The sequence below is a fragment of the Macaca nemestrina genome, chromosome 9, assembly GCF_043159975.1.
Source record: "Macaca nemestrina isolate mMacNem1 chromosome 9, mMacNem.hap1, whole genome shotgun sequence".
Lineage (NCBI taxonomy): Eukaryota > Metazoa > Chordata > Mammalia > Primates > Cercopithecidae > Macaca > Macaca nemestrina.
The window spans coordinates 94,001,493-94,025,386 of record NC_092133.1 but is presented as its reverse complement, the minus strand read 5'-3'; the positions used below and the strand labels follow the sequence as shown (position 1 = coordinate 94,025,386).

The following is a 23,894-nucleotide window of genomic DNA, read 5'->3' as shown; positions in this document are numbered from 1 at the left end:
TTTAAAGGATCTATCAAATACATTGTGAAGATTTAAAATAAGGAATAGTAACAAGGAGAGTTCTTATATAAAGGGTTCAGAGAAGTACAAGCCACACATGAGCTAAGAATGGCTCAATAAACAGAGGCAAATTTACTGTGTAAACAATATTTTCAACAAATAAATAGGCAGTGGCATCACCACTGGTCAACACAGTATCTGAAAAAGAAAGAAGTTACTATTAACTTCCAAGGTCCTGAGCATAGCCACCTATTTTATTCAGAATATTAAACATGGAACTTTAGGAACGTCTATAAACTCACAGGGGCATTTCAAAATCCCATTCTCTGTGATTCTAGTGCTTAATTCTCTTACTAGTGCTAAACTTTTTCATCTTATAGTCTCTCTAAATGAAGCAAACAAAGTCACGCTTTCAACAAACAAAACAACCAAATATTTGATCTACATTGGAATTTACATTTTTATGAAGATTAAAATTTCTCTTCATCCAGTTTTTTTATGAGAAAGGAATAAGAACATATTAAACTATTTTTATTAAATGCCAACATTGAACCTTTTTCCAAGTGTTCATTTATGATTTATCTTTAATTTATTGCTAAATTTGAATTATGGATCAATAAAAAGATAACTATATGAATAAAAATCAATTTATAATTGCTGAGTTCTAAAATAATTTGGGGGTATATTTACTACTCATGTTTTCATTTGCAACTATGTGAGCTTCTGGAATCTATCAGTTGGAGGAATGCAAGCAATACAATGAGAGATATTTAGAAAATACAGGAAGGATTTTGAAGCTTCAGTTTTCCTGTCTTGTTTTTTTCTTTTCAAGGATGGCTATAACAACGTATATGACAACCACTAAGGCAGAACTCTAGTAGAGTTGTCTAATAATGTCAACTAGATCTGCACGAAGAAGTCTGATTTTTTTCCTCATGGGTCAGAGACTAATTTTAAGATAAGTCATAGTATTTTTGTATGACACAGCCAATCACCTTTTATTCTTTTTATTTTTTCAACTTTTATTTTAAATTTGGGGGTACAAGTGCAGGTTTGTTACAAAAATATATTGTGTAATGTTGAGGTCTGGAATACAAATAAATCCATCATCGGATTAGAGACTTAAATGTTAGACCTAATACCATAAAAATCCTAGAGGAAAACCTAGGTAGTACCATTCAGGACATAGGCATGGGCAAAGACTTCACATCTAAAACACCAAAAGCAATGGCAACAAAAGCCAAAATTGACAAATGGGATCTAATTAAACTAAAGAGCTTCTGCACAGCAAAAGAAACTACCATCAGAGTGAACAGGCAACCTACAGAATGGGAGAAAATTTTTGCAATCTACTCATCTGACAAAGGGCTAATATCCAGAACCTACAAAGAACTCAAACAAATTTACAAGAAAAAAACAAACAATCCCATCAAAAAGTGGGCAAAGGATATGAACAGACATTTCTCAAAAGAAGACATTCATACAGCCAACAGACACATGAAAAAATGCTCATCATCACTGGCCATCAGAGAAATGCAAATCAAAACCACAATGAGATACCATCTCACACCAGTTAGAATGGCAATCATTAAAAAGTCAGGAAACAACAGGTGCTGGAGAGGATGTGGAGAAATAGGAACACTTTTACACTGTTGGTGGGATTGTAAACTAGTTCAACCATTATGGAAAACAGTATGGCGATTCCTCAAGGATCTAGAACTAGATGTACCATATGACCCAGCCATCCCATTACTGGGTATATACCCAAAGGATTATAAATCATGCTGCTATAAAGACACATGCACACGTATGTTTATTGCGGCACTATTCACAATAGCAAAGACTTGGAATCAACCCAAATGTCCATCAGTGACAGACTGGATTAAGAAAATGTGGCACATATACACCATGGAATACTATGCAGCCATAAAAAAGGATGAGTTTGTGTCCTTTGTAGGGACATGGATGCAGCTGGAAACCATCATTCTTAGCAAACTATCACAAGAACAGAAAACCAAACACCGCATGTTCTCACTCATAGGTGGGAACTGAACAATGAGATCACTTGGACTGGGGAAGGGGAACATCACACACCGGGGCCTATCATGGGGAGGGAGGAGGGGGGAGGGATTGCATTGGGAGTTATACCTGATGTAAATGACGAGTTGATGGGTGCTGATGAGTTGATGGCTGCAGCACACCAACATGGCACAAGTATACATATGTAACAAACCTGCACATTATGCACATGTACCCTAGAACTCAAAGTATAATAATAATAATAATAAAAAAACCAAAAAAACAAAAAACAAATAAATCCATCATCCAGGTAGTGAGCATAGCACACAATTCATAGTTTTTCAACCCTTTACTGCCTCCCTCCCTTCTCATGTTCCCCAGTATCTATTGTTCACATCTTTATGTTTATGTGTACTCAATATTTAGTTCCCACTAATAAGTGAGAACATGTGGTATTTGGTTTTATTCTTTTTTATACTCAGTCCAGATTTGTGGCCCACAGACTGGGGTAGATAAAGATTTTTGTGTTCAAATTTCCAACTAGTAGCTGCTATGCACGCATATTTGGGCCTGCTGATTTTCCCATTTGCTTGCTGAGTAATCCCGCTCTTATGAAAGAATCAAGATCTGTTTATTTTCCTAAAATAGTGTAATGATGGAGTCATAAGTGGAATTAAGTAATCATGGATCTCTGAATCCAGCTCCAGGGCACACACTTTCTCCTGATTCTAGACAGGTAAGTTTATGGATAAGGGAAGATTAATCAGAAAAGCAACATCATGGGCTGCCCCAAACAGAGGGCCTGCTGCTGGGTAATGTAAGTGTTACACTAAGAGAACAGGGAGAGACATGATCACTGACTTAAAAAGGAACAATCTCAAATCTTAAGGGAGATGTGGTAAATAGAGTCTGGGGCTTAGGCAGGACTTTATTTAAAGGGAAGGAATGGAGCAAGTTAAAAAATGAATGGACTTTTATTACAGGGAAGGAAGGGAGCAAGTTAAAAAAGGAAGCTAAGCTAACCCCAAGAAGGCAGCAAATCAATGTATTAGCAAATAGCTATTCAAAATTGTAGGGGTTTACTTTTTAGTAACTGGCCTTAAGATTATTTTTACTAACGAGTGCAACACTTTTTTTGTTTGTTTTCTCTCTTTTTTTTTTTTTGTCCCTTTTATAATGGAAAATTTTAAACGTACACAAAATGGAAAGAATATTACACAAACCCCCAGGTTTCCATAACCCAACAGTAACAATTGTAAGCATTTGGTCACTCATGTTTCTTTAGTGCCCCCACACCTCCTCCCTATCCTCCCAGCTTCCCATTGAATTATGTATCATTTTATTCATAAATAATTCCGTATGTTTAGTTACAGTTCAATGAATTTCCACAAAGTTAGCATGCTCATGTAAACCCCACCTGGATTGGGAAATAGAAATTACAAACACTCAGAGCCCCCTCTGTAGTATTCTCTTAGTCCTTTCCTCACTCCTTCCCAAAGGAGTAGCCACTATCACCTATTGTGAACTTTGCATATATGGATTCATAGAATATGTGCAATTTCTGGTTTGGCTTCATTTGTCTAGCATTGTTGGTAAGATTTATCCATCTTGTTGCATATAGCCATAGTTTATTTATTTTCATTGCGCTATAGTATTTCATTGTAAGAATACACTACAATCACTACAATTTATGCGTTCATTCTACCATTGATGTACAATTGGGTTGTTTCCAGCTCTTGGCTATTACAAATAATGCTTCTATGAACATTGTTATACATGTCGTTTGGTACACTTGTATGCATTTCTGTTGGGTATATAACAAGAATGGAATTATTGGGTCTTAGGAAATGTATATATTAACTTTATTAAATGCTGCCTAAGAATTTTTCAAGGTGGTTGTGCTATTTTACCTTCACCAGTTCTAGTTGCTCCATACCTTTGCTATCACTTGGCATTGTCTGTATTTTTCATTTTGACCAATCTGGTCTGTGTGTCATGGTATCCCATTGTCACTTTAAGTTGCATGTGCTTGATGAACACATTTTCTGATGCTTAATTGGCTCTTTGAATATATTCTGTAACTGATTCGTAGGAGATTATTAATTTATTTATTTTATTATACTTTAAGTTCTAGGGTACATGTGCACAACGTGCAGGTTTGTTACATATGTATACATGTGCCATGTTGGTGTGCTGCACCAATTAACTCATCGTTTGCATTAGGTATATCTCCTAATGCTATCTCTCCCCCCACCCCCTATCCCACGACAGGCCTCGGTGTGTGATGTTCCCCAATCTGTGTCCAAGTGTTCTCATTGTTCAATTCCCACCTATGAGTGAGAATATGTGGTGTTTGGTTTTCAGTCCTTGCAATAGTTTGCTCGGAATGATGGTTTCCACCTTCATCCATGTCCCTACATGGACATGAACTCATCCTTTTTTATGGCTGCATACTATTCCATGGTGTATATCACATTTTCTTAATCCAGTCTATCATTGATGGACATTTGGGTTGATTCCAAGACTTTGCGATGGTGAATAGTGCTGCAATAAACATACGTATGCACGTATCTTTATAGCAGCATGATTTATAATCCTTTGGGTATATACCCAGTAATGGGATGGCTGAGTCAAATGGTGTTTCTAGTTCTAAATCCTTGAGGAATCACCACACTGTCTTCCACAATGATTGAACCAGTTTACAGTCCCACCAACAGTGTAAAAGTGTTCCTATTAATCCACATCCTCTCCAGCACCTGTTGTTTCCTGACTTTTTAATGATTGCCATTCTAACTGATGTGAGATGGTATCCCATTGTGGTTTTGATTTGTATTTCTCTGATGGCCAGTGATGATGAGCATTTTTTCATGTGTCTGGTGGCTGCATAAGTCTCTTTTGAGAAGTGTCTGTTCATATCCTTCACCCACTTTTTGATGGGGTTGTTTGATTTTTTCTTGTAAATTTAAGTTCTTTATAGATTCTGGATATTAGCCCTTTGTCAGATGAGTAGATTGCAAAAATTTCTCCTGTTCTGTAGGTTGCCTATTCACTCTGATGGTAGTTTCTTTTGCTGTGCAGAAGCTCTTTAGTTTAATTAGATCCCATTTGTCAATTTTGGCTTTCGTTGCCATTGCTTTTGGTGTTTTAGACATGAAGTCCTTGCCCATGCCTATGTCCTGAATGGTATTACCTAGGTTTTCTTCTAGGGTTTTTATGGTTTTAGATCTAACATTTAAGTCTTTAATCCAACTTGAATGAATTTTTGTGTAAGATGTAAGGAAGGGATCAAGTTTCAGCTTTCTACATATGGCTAGCCAGTTTTCCCAGCACCATTTATTAAATAGGGAATCCTTTCCCCATTTCTTGTTTTTGTCAGGTTTGTCAAAGATCAGATGGTTGTATATATGTTGTATTATTTCTGAGGGCTCTGTTCTGTTCCATTGGTCTATATCTCTGTCGTGGTACCAGTACCATGCTGTTTTGGTTACCGTAGCCTTGTAGTGTAGTTTGAAGTCAGGTAGCGTGATGCCTCCAGCTTTGTTCTTTTGGCTTAGGATTGTCTTGGCAATGTGGGCTCTTTTTTGGTTCCACATGAACTTTAAAGTAGTTTTTTCCCAATTCCGTGAAGAAAGTCATGGGTAGCTTAATGGGGATGGCATTGGATCTATAAATTACCTTGGGCATTATGGCCATTTTCACAATATTGATTCTTCCTATCCATGAGCATGGAGTGTTTTTTCATTTGTTTGTGTCCTCTTTTATTTCATTGAGCAGTGGTTTGTAGCTGTCCTTGAAGAGGTCCTTCACATCCCTTGTAAGTTGCATTCCTAGGTATTCTCTTTGAAGCAATTGTAAATGGGAGGTCACTCAGGATTTGGCTCTCTGTTTTTCTGTTATTGGTGCATAGGAATGCTTGTGATTTTTGCACATTGATTTTGTATCCTGAGACTTTGTTGAAGTTGCTAATCAGCTTAAGGAGATTTTAGGCTGAGACAAAGGGGTTTTCTAAATATACAATCATGTCGTCTGCAAACAGGGACATTTGACTTCTTCTTTTCCTAACTGAATATCCTTGATTTCTTTCTCTTGCCTGATTGCCCTAGCCAGAACTTCCAACACTATGTTGAATACGTGTGGTGAGAGAGGACATCCCTGTGTTGTGCCAGTTTTCAAAGGGAATTTTTCCAGTTTTTGCCCATTCAGTATGATATTGGCTGTGGGTTTGTCATAAATAGCTCTTATTATTTTGTGATACATTCCATCAATATCGAATTTATTGAGAGTTTTTAGCATGAAGGGCTGTTGAACTTTGTCAAAGGCCTTTTCTGCATCTATTGAGATAATCATGTGGTTTTTGTCTTTGGTTCTGTTTATATGCTGGATTACGTTTATTGACTTCCGTATGTTGAACCAGCCTTGCATCCCAGGGATGAAGCCCACTTGATCATGGTGGATAAGCTTTTTGATGTGCTGCTGGATCCGGTTTGCCAGTATTTTATTGAGGATTTTTGCATCGATGTTCATCAGGGATATTGGTCTAAAATTCTCTTTTTTTGTTGTGTCTCTGCCAGGCTTTGGTATCAGGATGATGTTGGCCTCATCAAATGAGTTAGGGAGGATTCCCTCTTTTTCTATTGATTGGAATAGTTTCAGAATGAATGGTACCAGCTCCTCCTTGTACCTCTGGTAGAATTCAGCTGTGAATCCATCTGGTCCTGGACTTTTTTTGGTTGGTAGGCTATTAATTGTTGCCTCAATTTCAGAGCCTGCTATTGGTCTATTCAAGAATTCAGTTTCTTCCTGGTTTAGTCTTGGGAGAGTGTAAGTGTCCAGGAAATTATCCATTTCTTCTAGATTTTCTAGTTTATTTGCATAGAGGTGTTTATAGTATTCTCTGATGGTAGTTTGTATTTCTGTGGGGTCGGTGGTGATATCCCCTTTATCATTTTTTATTGCATCTATTTGATTCTTCTCTCTTTTCTTCTTTATTAGTCTTGCTAGCGGTCTATCAATTTTGTTGATCTTTTCAAAAAACCAACTCCTGGATTCATTGATTTTTGGAGGGTTTTTTGTGTCCCTATCTCCTTCAGTTCTGCTCTGATCTTAGTTATTTCTTGCCTTCTGCTAGCTTTTGAATGTGTTTGCTCTTGCTTCTCTAGTTCTTTCAATTGTGATGTTAGAGTGTCAGTTTTAGATCTTTCCAGCTTTCTCTTGTGGGCATTTAGTGCTCTAAATTTCCCCCTACACACTGCTTTAAATGTGTCCCAGAGATTCTGGTATGTTGTATCTTTGTTCTCATTGGTTTCAAAGAAATCTTTATTTCTGCCTTCATTTTGTTATGTACCCAGTAGTCATTCAGGAGCAGGTTATTCAGTTTCCATGTAGTTGAGCGGTTTTTTTGATTGCGTTTCTTAGTCCTGAGTTCTAGTTTGATTGCACTGTGGTCTGAGAGACAGTGCGTTATAATTTCTGTTCTTGTACATTTGCTGAGGAGTGCTTTACTTCCAATTATGTGGTCAATTTTGGAATAAGTGTGATGTGGTGCTGAGAAGAATGTATATTTTGTTGATTTGGGGTGGATAGTTCTGTAGATGTCTATTAGGTCTGCTTGCTGCAGAGATGAGTTCAATTCCTGGATATCCTTGTTAACTTTCTGTCTCATTGATCTGTCTAATGTTGACAGTGGGCTGTTGAGGTCTCCCATTATTATTGTATGGGAGTGTAAGTCTCTTTGTAAGTCTGTAAGGACTTGCTTTATGAATCTGGGTGCTCCTGTATTGGGTGCATATATATTTAGGATAGTTAGCTCTTCCTGTTGAATTGATCCCTTTACCATTATGTAATGGCCTTCTTTGTCTCTTTTGATCTTTGATGGTTTAAAGTCTGTTTTATCAGAGACTAGTATTGCAACCCCTGCTTTTTTTGTTCTCCATTTGCTTGGTAGATCTTCCTCCATCCCTTTATTTTGAGTCTATGTATGTCTCTGCATGTGAGATGGGTCTCCTAAATACAGCAAACTGATGGGTCTTGAGTCTTTATCCAGTTTGCCAGTCTGTGTCTTTTAATTGGAATATTTAGTCCATTTACATTTAAGGTTAATATTGTTATGTGTGAACTTAATCCTGCCATTATGATATTAACTGGTTATTTTGCTCGTTAGTTGATGCAGTTTCTTCCTAGCCTCGATGGTCTTTACATTTTGGCATGTTTTTGCAATGGCTGGTACTGGTTGTTCCTTTCCATGTTTAGTGCTTCCTTCAGGGTCTCTTGTAAGGCAGGCCTGGTGGTGACAAAATAAGCATTTGCTTATCTGTAAAGGATTTTATTTCTCCTTCACTTGTGAAATTTAGTTTGACTGGATATGAAATTCTGTGTTTAAAATTCTTTTCTTTAAGAATGCTGAATATTGGCCCCCACTCTCTTCTGGCTTGGAGAGTTTCTGCTGAGAGATCTGCTGTTAGTCTGATGGGCTTCCCTTTGTGGGTAACGTGACCTTTCTCTCTGGCTGCCCTTAAGATTTTTTCCTTCATTTCAACTTTGGTGAATCTGGCAATTATGTGTCTTGGAATTGCTCTTCTCAAGGAGTATCTTTGTGGCGTTCTCTGTATTTCCTGAATTTGAATGTTGGCCTGCCCTACTAGGTTGGGGAAGTTCTCCTGGATGATATCCTGCAGAGTGTTTTCCAACTTGGTTCCATTTTCCCCCTCACTTTCAGGTGCCCCAATCAGATGTAGATTTGGTCTTTTTACATAATCCCATACTTCTTGTTCATTTCTTTTTCTTCTTTTTTCTTTAGATTTCTCTTCTCACTTCATTTCATTCATTTGATCCTCAATCACTGATACTCTTTCTTCCAGTTGATCGAGTCGGTTACTGAAGCTTGTGCATTTGTCACGTATTTCTTGTGTTATGATTTTCATCTCTGTCAGTTCGTTTATGGCCTTCTCTGCATTAATTATTCTAGTTATCAATTCTTCCACTCTTTTTTTAAGATTTTTAGTTTCTTTGCGCTGGGTACGTAATTCCTCCTTTAGTTCTGAGAAGTTTGATGGACTGGAGCCTCCTTCTCTCATCTCGTCAAAGTCATTCTCTGTCCAGCTTTGATCCGTTGCTGGCGATGAGCTGCGTTCCTTTGCAGGGGGAGATGTGCTCTTATTTTTTGAATTTCCAGCTTTTCTGCCCTGCTTTTTCCCCATCTTTGTGGTTTTATCTGCCTCTGGTCTTTGATGATGGTGACGTACTGATGGGGTTTTGGTGTGGGTGTCCTTCCTGTTTGTTAGTTTTCCTTCTAACAGTCAGGACTCTCAGCTGTAGGTCTGTTGGAGATTGCTTGAGGTCCACTCCAGATCCTGTTTGCCTGGGTATCAGCAGCAGAGACTGTAGAAGATAGAATATTGCTGAACAGCGAGTGTACCTGTCTGATTCTTGCTTTGGAAGCTTCCTCTCAGGGGTGTACTCCACCGTGTGAGGTGTGGGGTGTTGGTCTGCCCCTCGTGGGGGATGTCTCCCAGTTAGGCTACTCAGGGGTCAGGGACCCACTTGAGCAGGCAGTCTGTCCGTTCTCAGATCTCAACCTCCATGTTGGGAGATCCACTGCTCTCTTCAAAGCTGTCAGACAGAGTCATTTGTGTCTGCAGAGGTTTCAGCTGCCTTTTTTTGTTGCTGTTGTTGTTGTTGTTTAGCTGTGCCCTGTCCCCAGAGGTAGAGTCTACAAAGACAGGCAGGACTCCTTGAGCTGCTGTGAGCTCCACCCAGTTCAAGCTTCCCAGAGGCTTTGTTTACCTTCTTAAGCCTCAGCAATGGCGGGCACCCCTCCCCCAGCCTTGCTGCTGCCTTGCTGGTAGATCACAGACTGCTGTGCTAGCAATGAGGGAGGCTCCATGGGCCTGGGACGCTCCCTGCCAGGTGTGGGATATAATCTGCTGATGTGCCTATTTGCTAAGATCCTTGGTAAAGCACAGTATTGGGGTGGGAGTTACCCAATTTTCTAGGTGTTGTGTGTCTCAGTTCCCCGGCTAGGAAAAGCAATTCCCTTCCCCCTTGCACTTTCCAGGTGAGGCGATACCTCTCCCTGCTTCAGCTCTCGCTCAACGGGCTGCAGCAGCTGACCAGCACCGATTGTCCCGCACTCCCTAGTGAGATGAACCCAGTACCTCAGTTGAAAATCCAGAAATCACCAGTCTTCTATGTTGCTGGCACTGGGAGTTGGAGACTGGAGCTATTCGGCCATCTTGCTCCGCCCCCGGTTTAGTGATTATTGAGTTTAAAAAGCTAGGGGACAGATACCCTCTCAGGTCATTCATAAATTTTCAGATTGTGCACAAGCATTTACAACGCTCATGGGGAAGGAGTAGGAAATTGTCAGGTTACCAGAGAAGAGCAAACAGTCATGGGACAGCCCAACAGTTTTCTTTACATATTGAGTTCAATGAAACATTCATGTGGGATATTTTCAGTAGGTAATGGGATTATAGGCATTTCTTTTTTTTTTTTTTTTTTTTTTTGAGACGGAGTCTCGCTCTGTCGCCCAGGCTGGAGTGCAGTGGCCCGATCTCAGCTCACTGCAAGCTCCGCCTCCCGGGTTCGGGCCATTCTCCTGTCTCAGCCTCCTGAGTAGCTGGGACTACAGGCGCCCGCCACCTCGCCCGGCTAGTTTTTTGTATTTTTTAGTAGAGACGGGGTTTCACCGTGTTAGCCAGGATGGTCTCGATCTCCTGACCTAGTGATCCGCCCGTCTTGGCCTCCCAAAGTGCTGGGATTACAGGCTTGAGCCACCGCGCCCGGCCGGGATTATAGGCATTTCTAGCTGGAGATAGAACTCTGGTTGAAGATGCAGGTTTAGAATAATTTTATTATAATTATTAGGCAAAGCCATAGATCTCAATGAGCTTTTCCATGATGTAGTAGATGTAGAATAAAAAGAAAGTCATTGACAAAACTCTGGGAATATCAAAATTTCACAAGAGTCAAAGGACTTGGTAAAGGAGACTGAGCAGTGGCTAAAGAAACGTAGAAGAGGAGTCAGAGAAAGTGATGTTGCAAATATCTTTTAAGTGTGAGAATTTCAAGCAGTAAAATTACTGAAAGGTCTACTGGATTTAACTTACAAGTTCTTTACTGGTAATCTGTTCAAAAGAATTATTTTAGAGTTATTAGGTATACTGTTGATGTGGTTGATATTTCTGGTATCCAAGAAGAAATCTCCCAAGAGCCTACCTAACTTTTTGTAACTAAAGCAGCATACAAACACAGGGGTGGGAAAATGTCTAGACTGGTGAGTACACATGCCAACATTTTTCCAGAATTTTCTGCCTCATTATACCACTTGAGTAAGGGGTTTAGAAATTTTAGACTATACTTGGGAATTCGTCCATTTCTTTTGCAGTTCTATCAATTTTTGTATCATGTATTTTGAAGCATTTATGTTATTATGTACATCAATATTTAGGACTGTTACGTTTTCTTGATTAATTGAACCATTTGTCACTATAAAATAACCTTGTTCATTGCTGGTAATATTTTTGCTATGAAATGTACTTTGGTATTAATACTCTTCCTCAGCCTTCTTTTATCCAAGTGTTAGTGTGGTGTATCTTGTTTCATCTTTTAACCAATTTTTGTCTTTATATTTAAAGTTTATTTCTTTTAGGCATTATACATGTAAGTCTTGCTTTTTTATCCATTCTGAAAATCCGCCTTTGAGCAGAGGTCTTTAGACCACTTTAATTTATAATGTAATTATTGATATGATTAGAGTTGTCTGTCATCACGCTGTTTGATTTCTATTAGTCCCAGATCTTATTTGCTTTGCTTTTTTCCTTTTTCTGCTTCCTTCAGACTAGTTTAGTAATTTTTATGATTTAGTTACATATCTATACATGTATAACATTTTTAGTTATTAATCTAGTTTTACATTTCTTTATAATTTTGTCATATCTTTTTTGGTATAAGTTTATTTGGTATTAGGTATAACTCTTTGCTGTCTTAGTAGTTGCTTTAGGATTTATAGTGTATGAATTTACCTCATCACAACCCACCTTCAAGTAATATTATATAGTAACATAGATGGCATAAGAAATTACAATCATATATTTTCATTTCTATCAGCCAGATCCCAGCCTAGATCTGTGGGATTATGACTTTCATTAAGTTTAGAATATATTTAGCCAATTTTTCCCAAATTTTTTTTCTGCCTCTCCTCCTACCTCTTTGGGGACTTATATATTATCTGCTGGAAGTTTGCTCATAGTTCACTAGTGTCTCAAATTTGTGAATCTTTTCTTTCGTGATGGTGAATTAATCTATGCTCATATCTACTCAGTGCAGCTTTCATCTCCGGCATTGTAACTTGTATCTCTACAAGTGCAATTTGGTTTTTAAAAGTATCTTCTATGCTTTACTTATCTTCTTGATTTTTATAGTAGAATAGAGTTACTTATAAACAGCTTGACCCTTTTCATTTTTGCTTTTTATGGTATGAGCTAACTCCCCACACCTGAGGCAAGGCCTTTCTGACTATTCATTTTCCCATGAAGTCTGGGTTTTCCCAGGCAAATCTATAAAAATAGACACACTTCTTGGCACTGTGCAAGCACCAGGTGTGATTTCCTCTAATTTTATAAGCCACCCCCCACCCCCTTAGGTAGTTTTCTAGCTCACAGGCAATGTTCAAAATTTTGCTGAATACTGACAGGGGGTTTACAGGGATTTCTTGCTGTTGCCTCTGTACCTCTAGCTCCTCCTCAGTGTTTATTCTATAATGTCTGTCTGTTTTGGTTTTACCAGACACTAAGCTTCATCAGTGTAACCAAGAGAGTCTGATAGATCCCACCTCAGTTTTTTCTTCCTGTGTCATGTCTCGGAATCTCTGTCAAGGTAGGAAGCTGAAACTTCATAAAACCTTTTTTTTTTTTTTCTGTTTTTCAGGGATTATTATCTTCTTTGCCTAATGTCCAGTGTCTAAAAAATTGTTTAATGTATTTTGTGGGTTTTGATTTTATTTATTTTAGCTACAAAGAAAAATCAGTACCTGCTGTTCTCTCTTGGCTAGAGGCAGACTACACTAGAGCTTCAGCACATGCCACACACTGGCTAAAATGCTTTCCTTCCCTGTTTGCTCAACTGCTTCCTTTTCAGTCTTCATTCCTCAGTGTAGCTATACATTCCTCGGGGGAATTTTCCATGAGCCTAGTATAGATCTAATTCTTAGCAATCTGTTTTCTTGTAGTATCTATCTGAATTTATAATTGTCACTTTTCTGGGGCTTTGTCTTTCAGCACATTTTAAGTTAAGGAAGGGCAGAGTTTTTTTTTTTCTTTTCTTTTTTTTCTGTTTAATCTGCAGAGCTTAGTATAATGCCTTCCACATGGTAGGCAATCAATATATATTTGTTCAGTGTATGAATTAGTGATTGTTGAAATATGCGGTTCTTTATGTCCCAAAAGTACTAATATATTTTATTTCTATCTCCTCCTTGAGACAGATTCAACTAGTCTATCAAAAATCTTGGATGCAGTTCTTTCTTGTGAAAAAGCAAGGGAACTTAAAAAATATCCCTGTGGGCCGGGCGCCTTGGCTCACACCTGTAATCCCATCACTTTGGGAGGCTGAGGCGGGAGGATCATGAGGTCAGGAGATCAAGACCATCTTGGCTAACACAGTGAAACCCCGTCTCTACTAAAAATGTAAAAACAAAATTAGTCAGGCGTGGTGGCGGGTGCCTGTAGTCCCAGCTACTCGGGAGGCTGAGGCAGGAGAATGGCGTGAACCCAGAAGGCGGAGCTTGCAGTTAGAGGAAATTGCACCACTGCACTCCAGCCTGGGCGACAGAGCGAGACTCTGTCCAAAAAAAAAAAGTCCCTGTGAACAACTTACAGCAAAAATGAAACAAATGAAAAAGAAGCTTTGTGTACTACAAAAGGAACGATCAGAAGCAAAAGAAATAAAATCACAGAGAATCAAAAAATTAAATGGAAACAAGAGCTCTGTAGGGTGAGGTATAACATACTAGTATATAGGATACTTTTTGTACTAGCTGACTTACCTTCTGAGGTTTAACTGGAGAAAAATATATCTGTCTTATAGAGTGCCAAATTCTTTTAAATAATGCAAGTTTTTAACTGTGAATACTTCTCCTGATAATTAAATGCATATTTATTTAAATCACAATTTTAATGGCTATATAGAAGGCCATTATTTGGAAACCCCATTATTTACTTAACAAGTTAAATTTTCTTATTTTTATTTTTTTGTGTGTTATAATAAGTGTTGCAAGGCATAACTGTATGTAAGTCTTTTTCTACCATTCTAATTATTGACTTGGAATAAATTCTTCAATATAAAAATATTTGGTTAAGTTATAGGAAGTTTTTAAGAAGTTCTTTGTTCATTACTTCTTAATTGTTCTCACGAAAATTTATATTCATTCATAGTTCAACAAAGAGAGTGTGAAATGGCCATTCCTCTACCCCCGATAATCATTTTCTTTTAATTATACACTTGTAATCTTAATATGCATGGAGTATAAAGAAAAATGTAGAGTAATTTATGATTAGCATATTCAATATCTCTCTCTCCTACATAAATAAAATTAATTCAGAGTTCATGTTAAAAATACATATTATTTTTGTTGTTTAATTAAATATTATATTCTGTCTTATTCTAAAAGAGATTTAAAATTTGTTGATAAAATATATAATAATCAGCAAGATACATTTAAATTATTACTAAAAAAAGAAACAAAAGATACATGGGATAATAGATGTTAGATTATTTAGCCTAGTCTCAGATTTTAATATTATAATTATTTTTAGGGATACTTGCCTTATTTTATAAAGATGAATATTTATATCTAATAATTCTGCAAACTTGTTTACAAAAGTAATGTCATTTTAATTGGTTAACTCTAAATGATCTGTCCACATTGAGGAGTAATTTTACAGTTATATTTTTAAAATAATACTTTTCAGCTTATAAATTTACTGGATAGCTTCCTGTATTCTTTTCCATAACAGTTGTTGAAGTTACTAGTAACAGAACATTTTTAACTAGAAGATGTTCTTTTCTCACTATTTTTCAGGTATGTGTGTCATTTGGAAGAGAGTCTAGTAATAAAGTAAATACCTCAGAACTAGAAAAGAAAAAAATATTCAAGAATATAGGAATTTTTTTGGAATAATAAACCAATATAGGAAGAAGTAGATCTCAAAGTGAATTCTATTTTCTAACAAAATGAATTTTAATATAAGTATATTTAATGGCAGATTGACTTTAAACCAAGAAGAAGAGAAGAAATGCCAATATATTAAATGAAAAAATTAGGCAAGAATTAGGAAGAATCGAAGAGCAACGTAAGAAAAAGTTACAAGTGAAGCAACTTGAACTGGCTCTCCGAATATACAAAATATGAAATTGAAGACTGTAAGAAGTAATTTGAATCAGGTAAATCAGTCTCTGGTAAAAATTTTATATTTTTAACTTTATTTCTACAATATTACTTTTAATATCCCTTCGATTTAGTGTGTATTATTCAGAATTATGATAATACTGCTATAATATTTAGAAACAAGCTTTCGTACGTTTCATTCATAAGTTTTCATTTATCTTGGGTATGTACGTAGGAATGGAATTGCTGGGTCATAAAGTACCTATGCATAACCTTTTCAGCAATCACCTCACAGTTTTTCAAAGTGTGTGCTATTTTACTTTCCTACCGGCAATGTATGAAAGATCTAATTTCTCTACGGCCTCACCAGGCTGGAGTCCAGTGGCGTGATCTCAGTTCACTGCAAGCTCCGCCTCTCGGGTTCACGCCATCCTCTAGCATCAACCTCCCAAGTAGCTGAGACTACAGGCACCCGCCACCACGTCCGGTTAATTTTTTGTATTTTTTAGTAGAGACGGGGTTTCACCATGTTACCCAGGATGGTCTCAATCTCCTGACCTCGTGATCTGCCCGCCTCAGCCTCCCAAAGTGCTGGATTACAGGCGTGAGCCACCGCGTCCAGCTGTTTGTCATTTTTTATTGTGGGTACACTAGTGGGTGTTAAGTGGTATCTCCTTGTGGTTTTGATTTTGTATTTTCTTGATGGCTTGTGATGTTACGCTTTTCTTCATGCACTTATTGGACACTCATATCTTCTTCACAAAAAATGCCTATTTAAATATTTTGCCTATTTTTATGTATTTTTTCTGTTTACTGTTGAGTTGTAAAAGTTTTTTGTGCATTTTGGATACAGATTTCTAATCAAATATATATGTTGCAAACATTTTCTCCACTTTTCTGGCTGTCCTTTTATTTTCTTTGTTATGTCCTTTGAAACACAAATGTTTCTCATTTTGATGAAGCCCAGTACATTTTCTTTTATCACTGTGCTTTTGGTGCCATATCTAAGAAACTATTGCCAAATCCAAGGCCATGAAGATTTATTGCTATTTTTTATTCCAAGAGTTTTATAGTTTTGCAATTCAGAAACATAAAATCAAATACTGCATGTTCTAACTTAAAAATGGGAAATATATAATGTGTACACATGAACAAAGAGTGTAAAATGATAAGACACTGTAGACTCAGAAGGGTGAGAGGGTGGGAGGGGAAAGGATGATGAGAAATTACTTAGTGGATTCAGTGTACATTGTTCCAGTGATAAACACACTAAAAGCCCAGACTTCACTCCTACCCAATATACCCACATAACAAAATTGCACTTGGACTCCTTAAATTTATACAATTTTTAAGAATGGTTTTAGAGTTTTGGTTCTGTGATTAATTTTATAATGTTTTATTGTGGTAAAGCATACGTAATAAGCTTTGCCATTTTAAACATAAAATTCAGATGCATTAATTACATTCAGAATGTTGTGCAATCATCAAAACTATGTATTTCCAAAAAATTTTTCACCCCAAACTGAAACTCTGTACTCATTAAGCAATAACTCCTCATTCTCCCTTTCCTCCCAAGCCCCCGGTAGGGATAAATTTTATGGTATTTTAATTAATTTAAATGTAAACAACTAAATGCAGCTGGTGGCTGTCATACTGGACCTCACAGTTCTAACACCACCAGTATCAACCCCTGGACAGATATAATCATTTCTAACTTGCTTTTTCATTTATTATTATTCTATTTATGGCAATCCGTAATCTGTTCTCCCATAAAGCTGGACTATTCCTGTAAGAACATATCTTACACCATTTCATTCCCAGCTCTGAATCCTCCAGTGGTTACCTATCACAATTAACAAAGAAATCCAAGCTGTTTATTACGGTCTGTGTTTATCTGCTCCTCGGATTTTGTGCATTCTCCTTTCCTCCTCCCAGTGCCTGTAGCCTGACTGGTCTTTGTAGTGGTCTTTGAGCTCATCAAGTGCTGTCTGCATTCAGACTTTGCACAGTGTTTCTTCTCTCTGCCCTCTAGACATTTGCTTAACTCACTCCATCATAGCTGACCTGCTCAAGTGTCATCTCCTCAAAAAGATTGTTCCAGAGCTCCCTATCTAAAGTAGCAGCCCCTGACCCCTGAATGTGATTACCCTACCTTATTTTCTTTGTATTATTATACTTTTTATTTAGAAAGTGTCTCACTCTGTCACCAAGGGTGGGGTGCAGTAGCACAATCATGGATCACTGAAGCCTCAAACTCTGGGGCTCAAGCAGTCCTCCTGTCTCAGCCTCGCAAGTAGCTGGGACCACAGGTGAGCACCACCACACTTGGCTAATATATTTCTTCATAGCACTTAGTACATCCATCACTTTAATGTGGAACTGTTTATGCATTTATGTTCTACCTCTGTCACTATACTGCAAACTCCATAAAGACAGACCTTCTCTCTCCAGTTCCCATAATACTACCCAGCATAAAATAGGCTGTAAGTAAACATCTGTTGAGTACATAAAAGAAGAATCTTATTCATTTCAAGGCTATAATCTATGTTAGATTTAAAGAGATAGTCTCCTGACTAAATGGAAGTGTTTATTGAAGCATGACTCTTAAAAAAAAGTGTTGCACTTAGTGGATAAGCTTTTGTATGTGCTGCTGGATTCATTTTGCCAGTCTTCTATTGAGGATTTTCACATCAATGTTCATAAGGGATATTGGCCTTAAATTTTCTTTTTTTGTTGTGTCTCTGCCAGGTTTTGGTATCAGGATGATGCCAGCCTCATAAAATGAGTTAGGGAGGAGTCCCTCTTTTTCCATTGTTTGGAATAGTTTCAGAAGGAATGGTACCAGCTTCTCTTTATATCTCCAGTATAATTCAGCAATGAATCCATCTGGTCCTGGGTTTTTTTTGGTTGGTAGGCTATTAATTACTGCCTCAATTTCAGAACTTGTTATGGGTCTATTCAGGGATTCGACTTCTTCCTGATTTTGTGGTGGGAGGGTGTATGTGCCAGGAATGTATCCATATCTTCTAGATTTTCAAGTTTATTTGCAGAGAGGTGTTTCTAGTATTCTCTGAGGGTAGTTTGTATTTCTGTGGGATCAACAAGGATACCCCCTTTATCTTTTTTTTTTTTTTTTTTTTTTGAGATGGAGTCTCACTCTGTCACCCAAGCTGGAATGCAGTGGTGCAATCTCGGCTCACTGAAACCTCCACCTCTGGGGTTCAAGCAATTCTTCTGCCTCAGCCTCCCCAGTAGCTGGGACTACAGGCACGCACCACCACACCCAGTTAATTTTTGTATTTTTAGTACAGATGGGATTCACCATATTGGCCAGGCTGGTCTTGAACTCCTGACCTTGTGATCCACCCACTTTGGCCTCCCAAAGTGCTGGGATTACAGACATGAGCCACCATACCAAGTCCCCTTTATCATTTGTTATTATGTCTACTTGATTCTTCTCTTTTTTCTCTTCCTGTGCTCCCCTTCCTGTGTCCAAGTGATCTCATTGTTCAGTTCTCATCTATGAGTGAGAACATGCGGTATTTGGTTTCTTGTTCTTGCAATAATTTGCTGAGAATGATGGTTTCCAGCTGCATCCATGTCCCGAAAAAGGACACAAACTCATCCTTTTTTGTGGCTGCATAGTATTTCATGGTGTATATGTGCCACATTTTCTTAATCCAGTCTGTCACTGATGGACATTTGGGTTGATTCCAAATCTTTGCTATTGTGAATAGTGCCGCAATAAACATACATGTCATGTGTCTTTACAGCAGCATGATTGATAATCCTTTGGGTATATCCCCAGTAATGGGATGGCTGGGTCATATGGTATTTCTAGTTCTAGATCCTTGAAGAATCGCCACACTGTTTTCCACAATGGTTGAACTAGTTTACAGTCCCACCAACAGTGTAAAAGTGTTTCTATTTCTCCACATCCTCTCTAGCACCTGTTGTTTCCTGATTTTTTAATGATTGCCATTTTAACTGGTGTGAGATGGTATCTCTTGTGGTTTTGATTTGTATTTCTCTGATGGTGAGTGACGATGAGCATTTTTTCATGTTGAACACATTTTTTTTCATGATGAGCACATTTTCATGTTGGCTGTATGAATGTCTTCTTTTGAGAAGTGTCTGTTCATATCCTTTGCCCACTTTTTGATGGGGTTGTTTGTTTTTTTCTTGTAAATTTGATTGAGTTCTTTATAGGTTCTGGATATTGGCCCTTTGTCAGATGAGTAGATTGTAAAAATTTTCTCCCATTCTGTAGGTTGCCTGTTCACTGTGATGGTAGTTTCTTTTGCTGTGCAGAAGCTCTTTAGTTTAATTAGATCCCATTTGTCAATTTTGGCTTTCGTTGCCATTGCTTTTGGTGTTTTAGACATGATGTCCTTGCCCATGCTTATGTCCTGAATGGTATTACCTAGGTTTTCTTCTCGGTTTTTTTATGGTTTTAGGTCTAACATTTAAGTCTCTAATCCATCTTGAATCAAATTCGTATAAGGAGTAAGGAAAGGATCCAGTTTCAGCTTTCTACATATGGCTAGCCAATTTTCCCAGCACCATTTATTAAATAGGGAATCCTTTCCCCATTTCTTGTTTCTCTCAGGTTTGTCAAAGATCAGACAGCTGTAGATGTGTGGTATTATTTCTGAGGGCTCTGTTCTGTTCCATTGGTCTATATCTCCATTTTGGTACCAGTACCATGCTGTTTTGGTTATTGTAGCCTTGTAGTATAGTTTGAAGTCAGGTAGCGTGATGCCTCCAGCTTTGTTCTTTTGACTTAGGATTGTCTTGGCAATGCAGGGTATTTTGGTTCCATATGAACTTTAAAGCAGTTTTTCCCAATTCTGTCATTGGTAGCTTAATGGGGATAGCATTGAATCTATGAATTACCTTGAGTATTATGGCCATTTTCACAATATTGATTCTTCCTATCCGTGAGGATGGTATGTTCTTCCTTTTGTTTGTGTCCTCTTTTATTTCACTGAGCAGTGGTTTGTAGTTCTCCTTGAAGGGGTCCTTTACATCCCTTGTGAGTTGGATTCCTAGGTATTTTATTCTCTTTGAAGCAATTGTGAATGGGAGTTCATTCATGATTTGGCTCTCGGTTTGTCTGTTACTGGTGTATAAGAATGCTTGTGATTTTTGCACATTGATTTTGTATCCTGAGACTTTGTTGAAGTTGCTTATCAGCTTAAGGAGATTTTGGGCTGAGACAATGGGCTTTTCCAAATATACAATCATGTCATCTGCAAACAGGGACATTTGACTTCTTCTTTTCCTAACTGAATACCCTTGATTTCTTTCTCTTGCCTGATTGTCCTAGCCAGAACTTCCAACACTATGTTGAATATGTGTGGTGAGAGAGGGCATCCCTGTCTTGTGCCAGTTTTCAAAGGGAATTTTTCCAGTTTTTGCCCATTCAGTATGATATTGGCTGTGGGTTTGTCATAAATAGCTCTTATTATTTTGTGATATATTCTATCAATACCGAATTTATTGAGAGTTTTTAGCATGAAGGGCTGTTGAATTTTGTCAAAGGCCTTTTCTGCATCTATTGAGATAATCATGTGGTTTTTGTCTTTGGTTCTGTTTATATGCTGGATTATGTTTATTGATTTGCATGCGTTGAACCAGCCTTGCATCCCAGGGATGAAGCCCACTTGTTCATGGTGGATAAGCTTTTTGATGTGTTGCTGGATTCGGTTTGCGTGTTCTTAAGTGAGCACTCCTAAAGCTACCCCATTATCCACGTTGACGAAAAAGTAGAATGGCTTTTCTAGGGAAGGTAAGGCTAAGACAGGGGTGGTTATAAGCCTTTTTTTCAGCTTTTCAACCTGATCGACTTCCTCAGAAGTCCACAGGAGACCGTCAGTCTTCCCCTGGGCAAGTGTTGGATGTAGAAGTTTACTGTTTAGTGCCTGTGAGTTAATCCATAAGCAGCAGTATCCTACTAACCCTAAAAAATTCCTGAGTTCTTGTTTAGTTTGAAGCAAGTGTAGGGACACGATTTCCTCAACTCGTTCAAGCCCTATTCTTCATTTGCCTACACTTATCAAGTGGTCTAAATATTTAATTTCAGGTTCTACATACTGAAGCTTTCTTTCCCTTTGAGACTCATAACCCCTCAAACTGCAGATGATTAAGAATATGTGTAGAGAAGCCAGCTACCTTCTCTATATCTTCACCAGATATAAGAATATCGTCAACATATTGGAGCAGGCATATTTGTTTGGGATGACTTTTTCTAATACTTGTTCTAAAATTTGACGGAAAAGGTTAGGGGAGTCTGTGAACCCTTGGGGTAAGCCTGTCCCTCAATACTGTTGTTTCCACCCTGAATGGGGATCCTCCCACTCAAAAGCAAATATATCTTGGTTATCTTCAGCCAGGAGACATACCCAAAAAGCATCCTTCAAATCTATAATAGTAAACCATTGATGATTATATGGAATCTTGCTGAGAATGGTGTAAGGATTGAGGATAATGGAGTGGGTAGTTTAGACTATTTGGTTAATAGCTCTAAGGTCCTGTATCAGCCGGTATGACCCTTCTGATTTCTTGACTGGCAATATTGGGGTGTTATAAGGGGACATACAGGGCTCAAGAAGCCCATCTTTAATAAGACCTTCAAGTATAGGTTTCAATCCTATCCTGCCCTCTAGGAGAATGGAGTATTGTTTCTTCCTTACTACTTCCCTGGGAGTTTTAGATTGATGTGGATTGGAGGGACTCAGAGTTTCCCTTGGATTCCTTCTTTGGATCAGACATCAGGATTAATATATTTTTCATCTGCAGTGGTGAGTAGCTTTAATGAGGTGAGAAATCCTCTTGGGCTGAGTTGCATGCCTATGCCTAACTTCAACATTAAATCCCTCCCTAGTAAATTAGTCCCTGCCTTAGAGATTAACAAAAACTGAATATGGGCTGATTGAGCCTGGTATCTGACTTCTGTGCTTTCTAAAATGTTTGCTTTAAATCCTTCTTCCTTTACCCCAGAGACCAAAAGTTCCTCTGAAGAACAGGCAATATTAGATTGGGGGGAAAACAAACAGAGGACCGAGTCACTCCTGAATTGATTAAAAAGGTTATAATCTCATGCTTAGGTCCCACTTCTAGACTTATCAAAGGCTCCTGGTAGGACTCAAGATAAAAGAGACAGAGCCCCTGACTCCCTTATTCTTCTTCAAAAGCCATGAGTGGAAGGGCTTCTTTTTCCTTTTCTAATTTTGGACATTATCTCTTGAAGTGGCCTGTTCTTCCACATTTGTAGTGCCTACCTTGCCCTTCCCCTGCCTCTCAGCTCTGGGATCCTTTGATTTTACTCCCCCATACTATTTAGAGGGCCTGGTAGACAACAGCCTTGATCCTCTGGATGGAGGCTTGTGTCCTTTAAAGGAAGGTTTGGAACCTTTATAGTTTCTGGCCCACTGGAAGCTCTGTTTAGGGGTACATAGGTTTGGAGCCATCTGCTGGAAGGTGAATAACATAAGCTTTGTCCTTTGTTTTTGCTTTTCTTCATCTCTCCTCACATATACTTTTTGAGTCTCTCTGAGAAGTTCACTTGAAATCAGTTTTCCCAATCTTCTAATTTTTGTAACTTTTTTGAAATATCTGGACAACTTTGGCCAAGCGCGGTGGCTCACGCCTATAGTCCCAGTACTTTGGGAGTCCAGGGTGGGTGGGTCACAATGTCAGGAGATCGAGACTATCCTGGTTAACATGGTGAAATCTCGTCTCTACTAAAAATACAAAAAAATTAGCTGGGCATGGTGGTGGGCACCTGTAGTCCCAGCTACTCCGGAGGCTAAGTCAGGAGCATGGAGCTAACCCGGGAGGTGAAGCTTGCAGTGAGCCAAGATCGCACCATTGCGCTCCAACTTGGGTGATAGAGCGAGACTCCATCTCAAAAAAATAAAAATATATGGACAACTTTTAGTGACAAAATGGAGCTTTAACATTCCCTGTCCCAGGGGATTTTCCAAATTTAGGCCTGCATATTATCTCATTTGCTCCTTTAGTCTAAGAATTTCATAGTCCCCTCATCTCTCTCCTGTTGTATATCAAATGCTTTAGAGAGATTTTGAGTTTGGGGTGCTGATTCCCTAGTTTCTTTCATTATCATTTCCCTTATGTCTTGCATGTTTTCTTGGTGAGCTGTGTTATTGTCCTACTGGGGATCTTGGGTGGGGAATTTTTGGTCCATGGTAGGAATGTTTTGACAAAGAGGGTGTTCACATTCCCAAATTGCCATAGCAGCCCTATGGATCAGATCCTGCTTCTTTCCTCCTCTGAAAAGGGAACGCCTAGGATGGACATAAACTCAAACCAAGTGTGTAACTGAGGTCCCAAGAACTGATCAATCTGTTCTGCCACCTCATAAGGGTCGTCTAACAATGGCTTAAATTCCTTTTTCAAACTTCAGACTTCTGAACTGGTCAAGGGAGCATTCACAAATACAATAGCTCCTCCTCCTTGTGGCATGTCT

At 38.3% G+C, this 23,894-nt stretch overlaps 1 long non-coding RNA gene across 1 annotated transcript in view; it reads left to right on the top strand.

Moving 5' to 3' along the window:
• The window catches only part of LOC105499828 (uncharacterized), a 50,021-nt gene extending 34,568 nt beyond the window's left edge, over nucleotides 1-15,453 (top strand). The window contains exon 4 of the long non-coding RNA XR_011607486.1: nucleotides 15,282-15,453. This is a non-coding gene — a long non-coding RNA (uncharacterized lncRNA). The remainder of the gene's footprint in view (nucleotides 1-15,281) is intronic.
• Nucleotides 15,454-23,894: the final 8,441 nt, after the last annotated feature.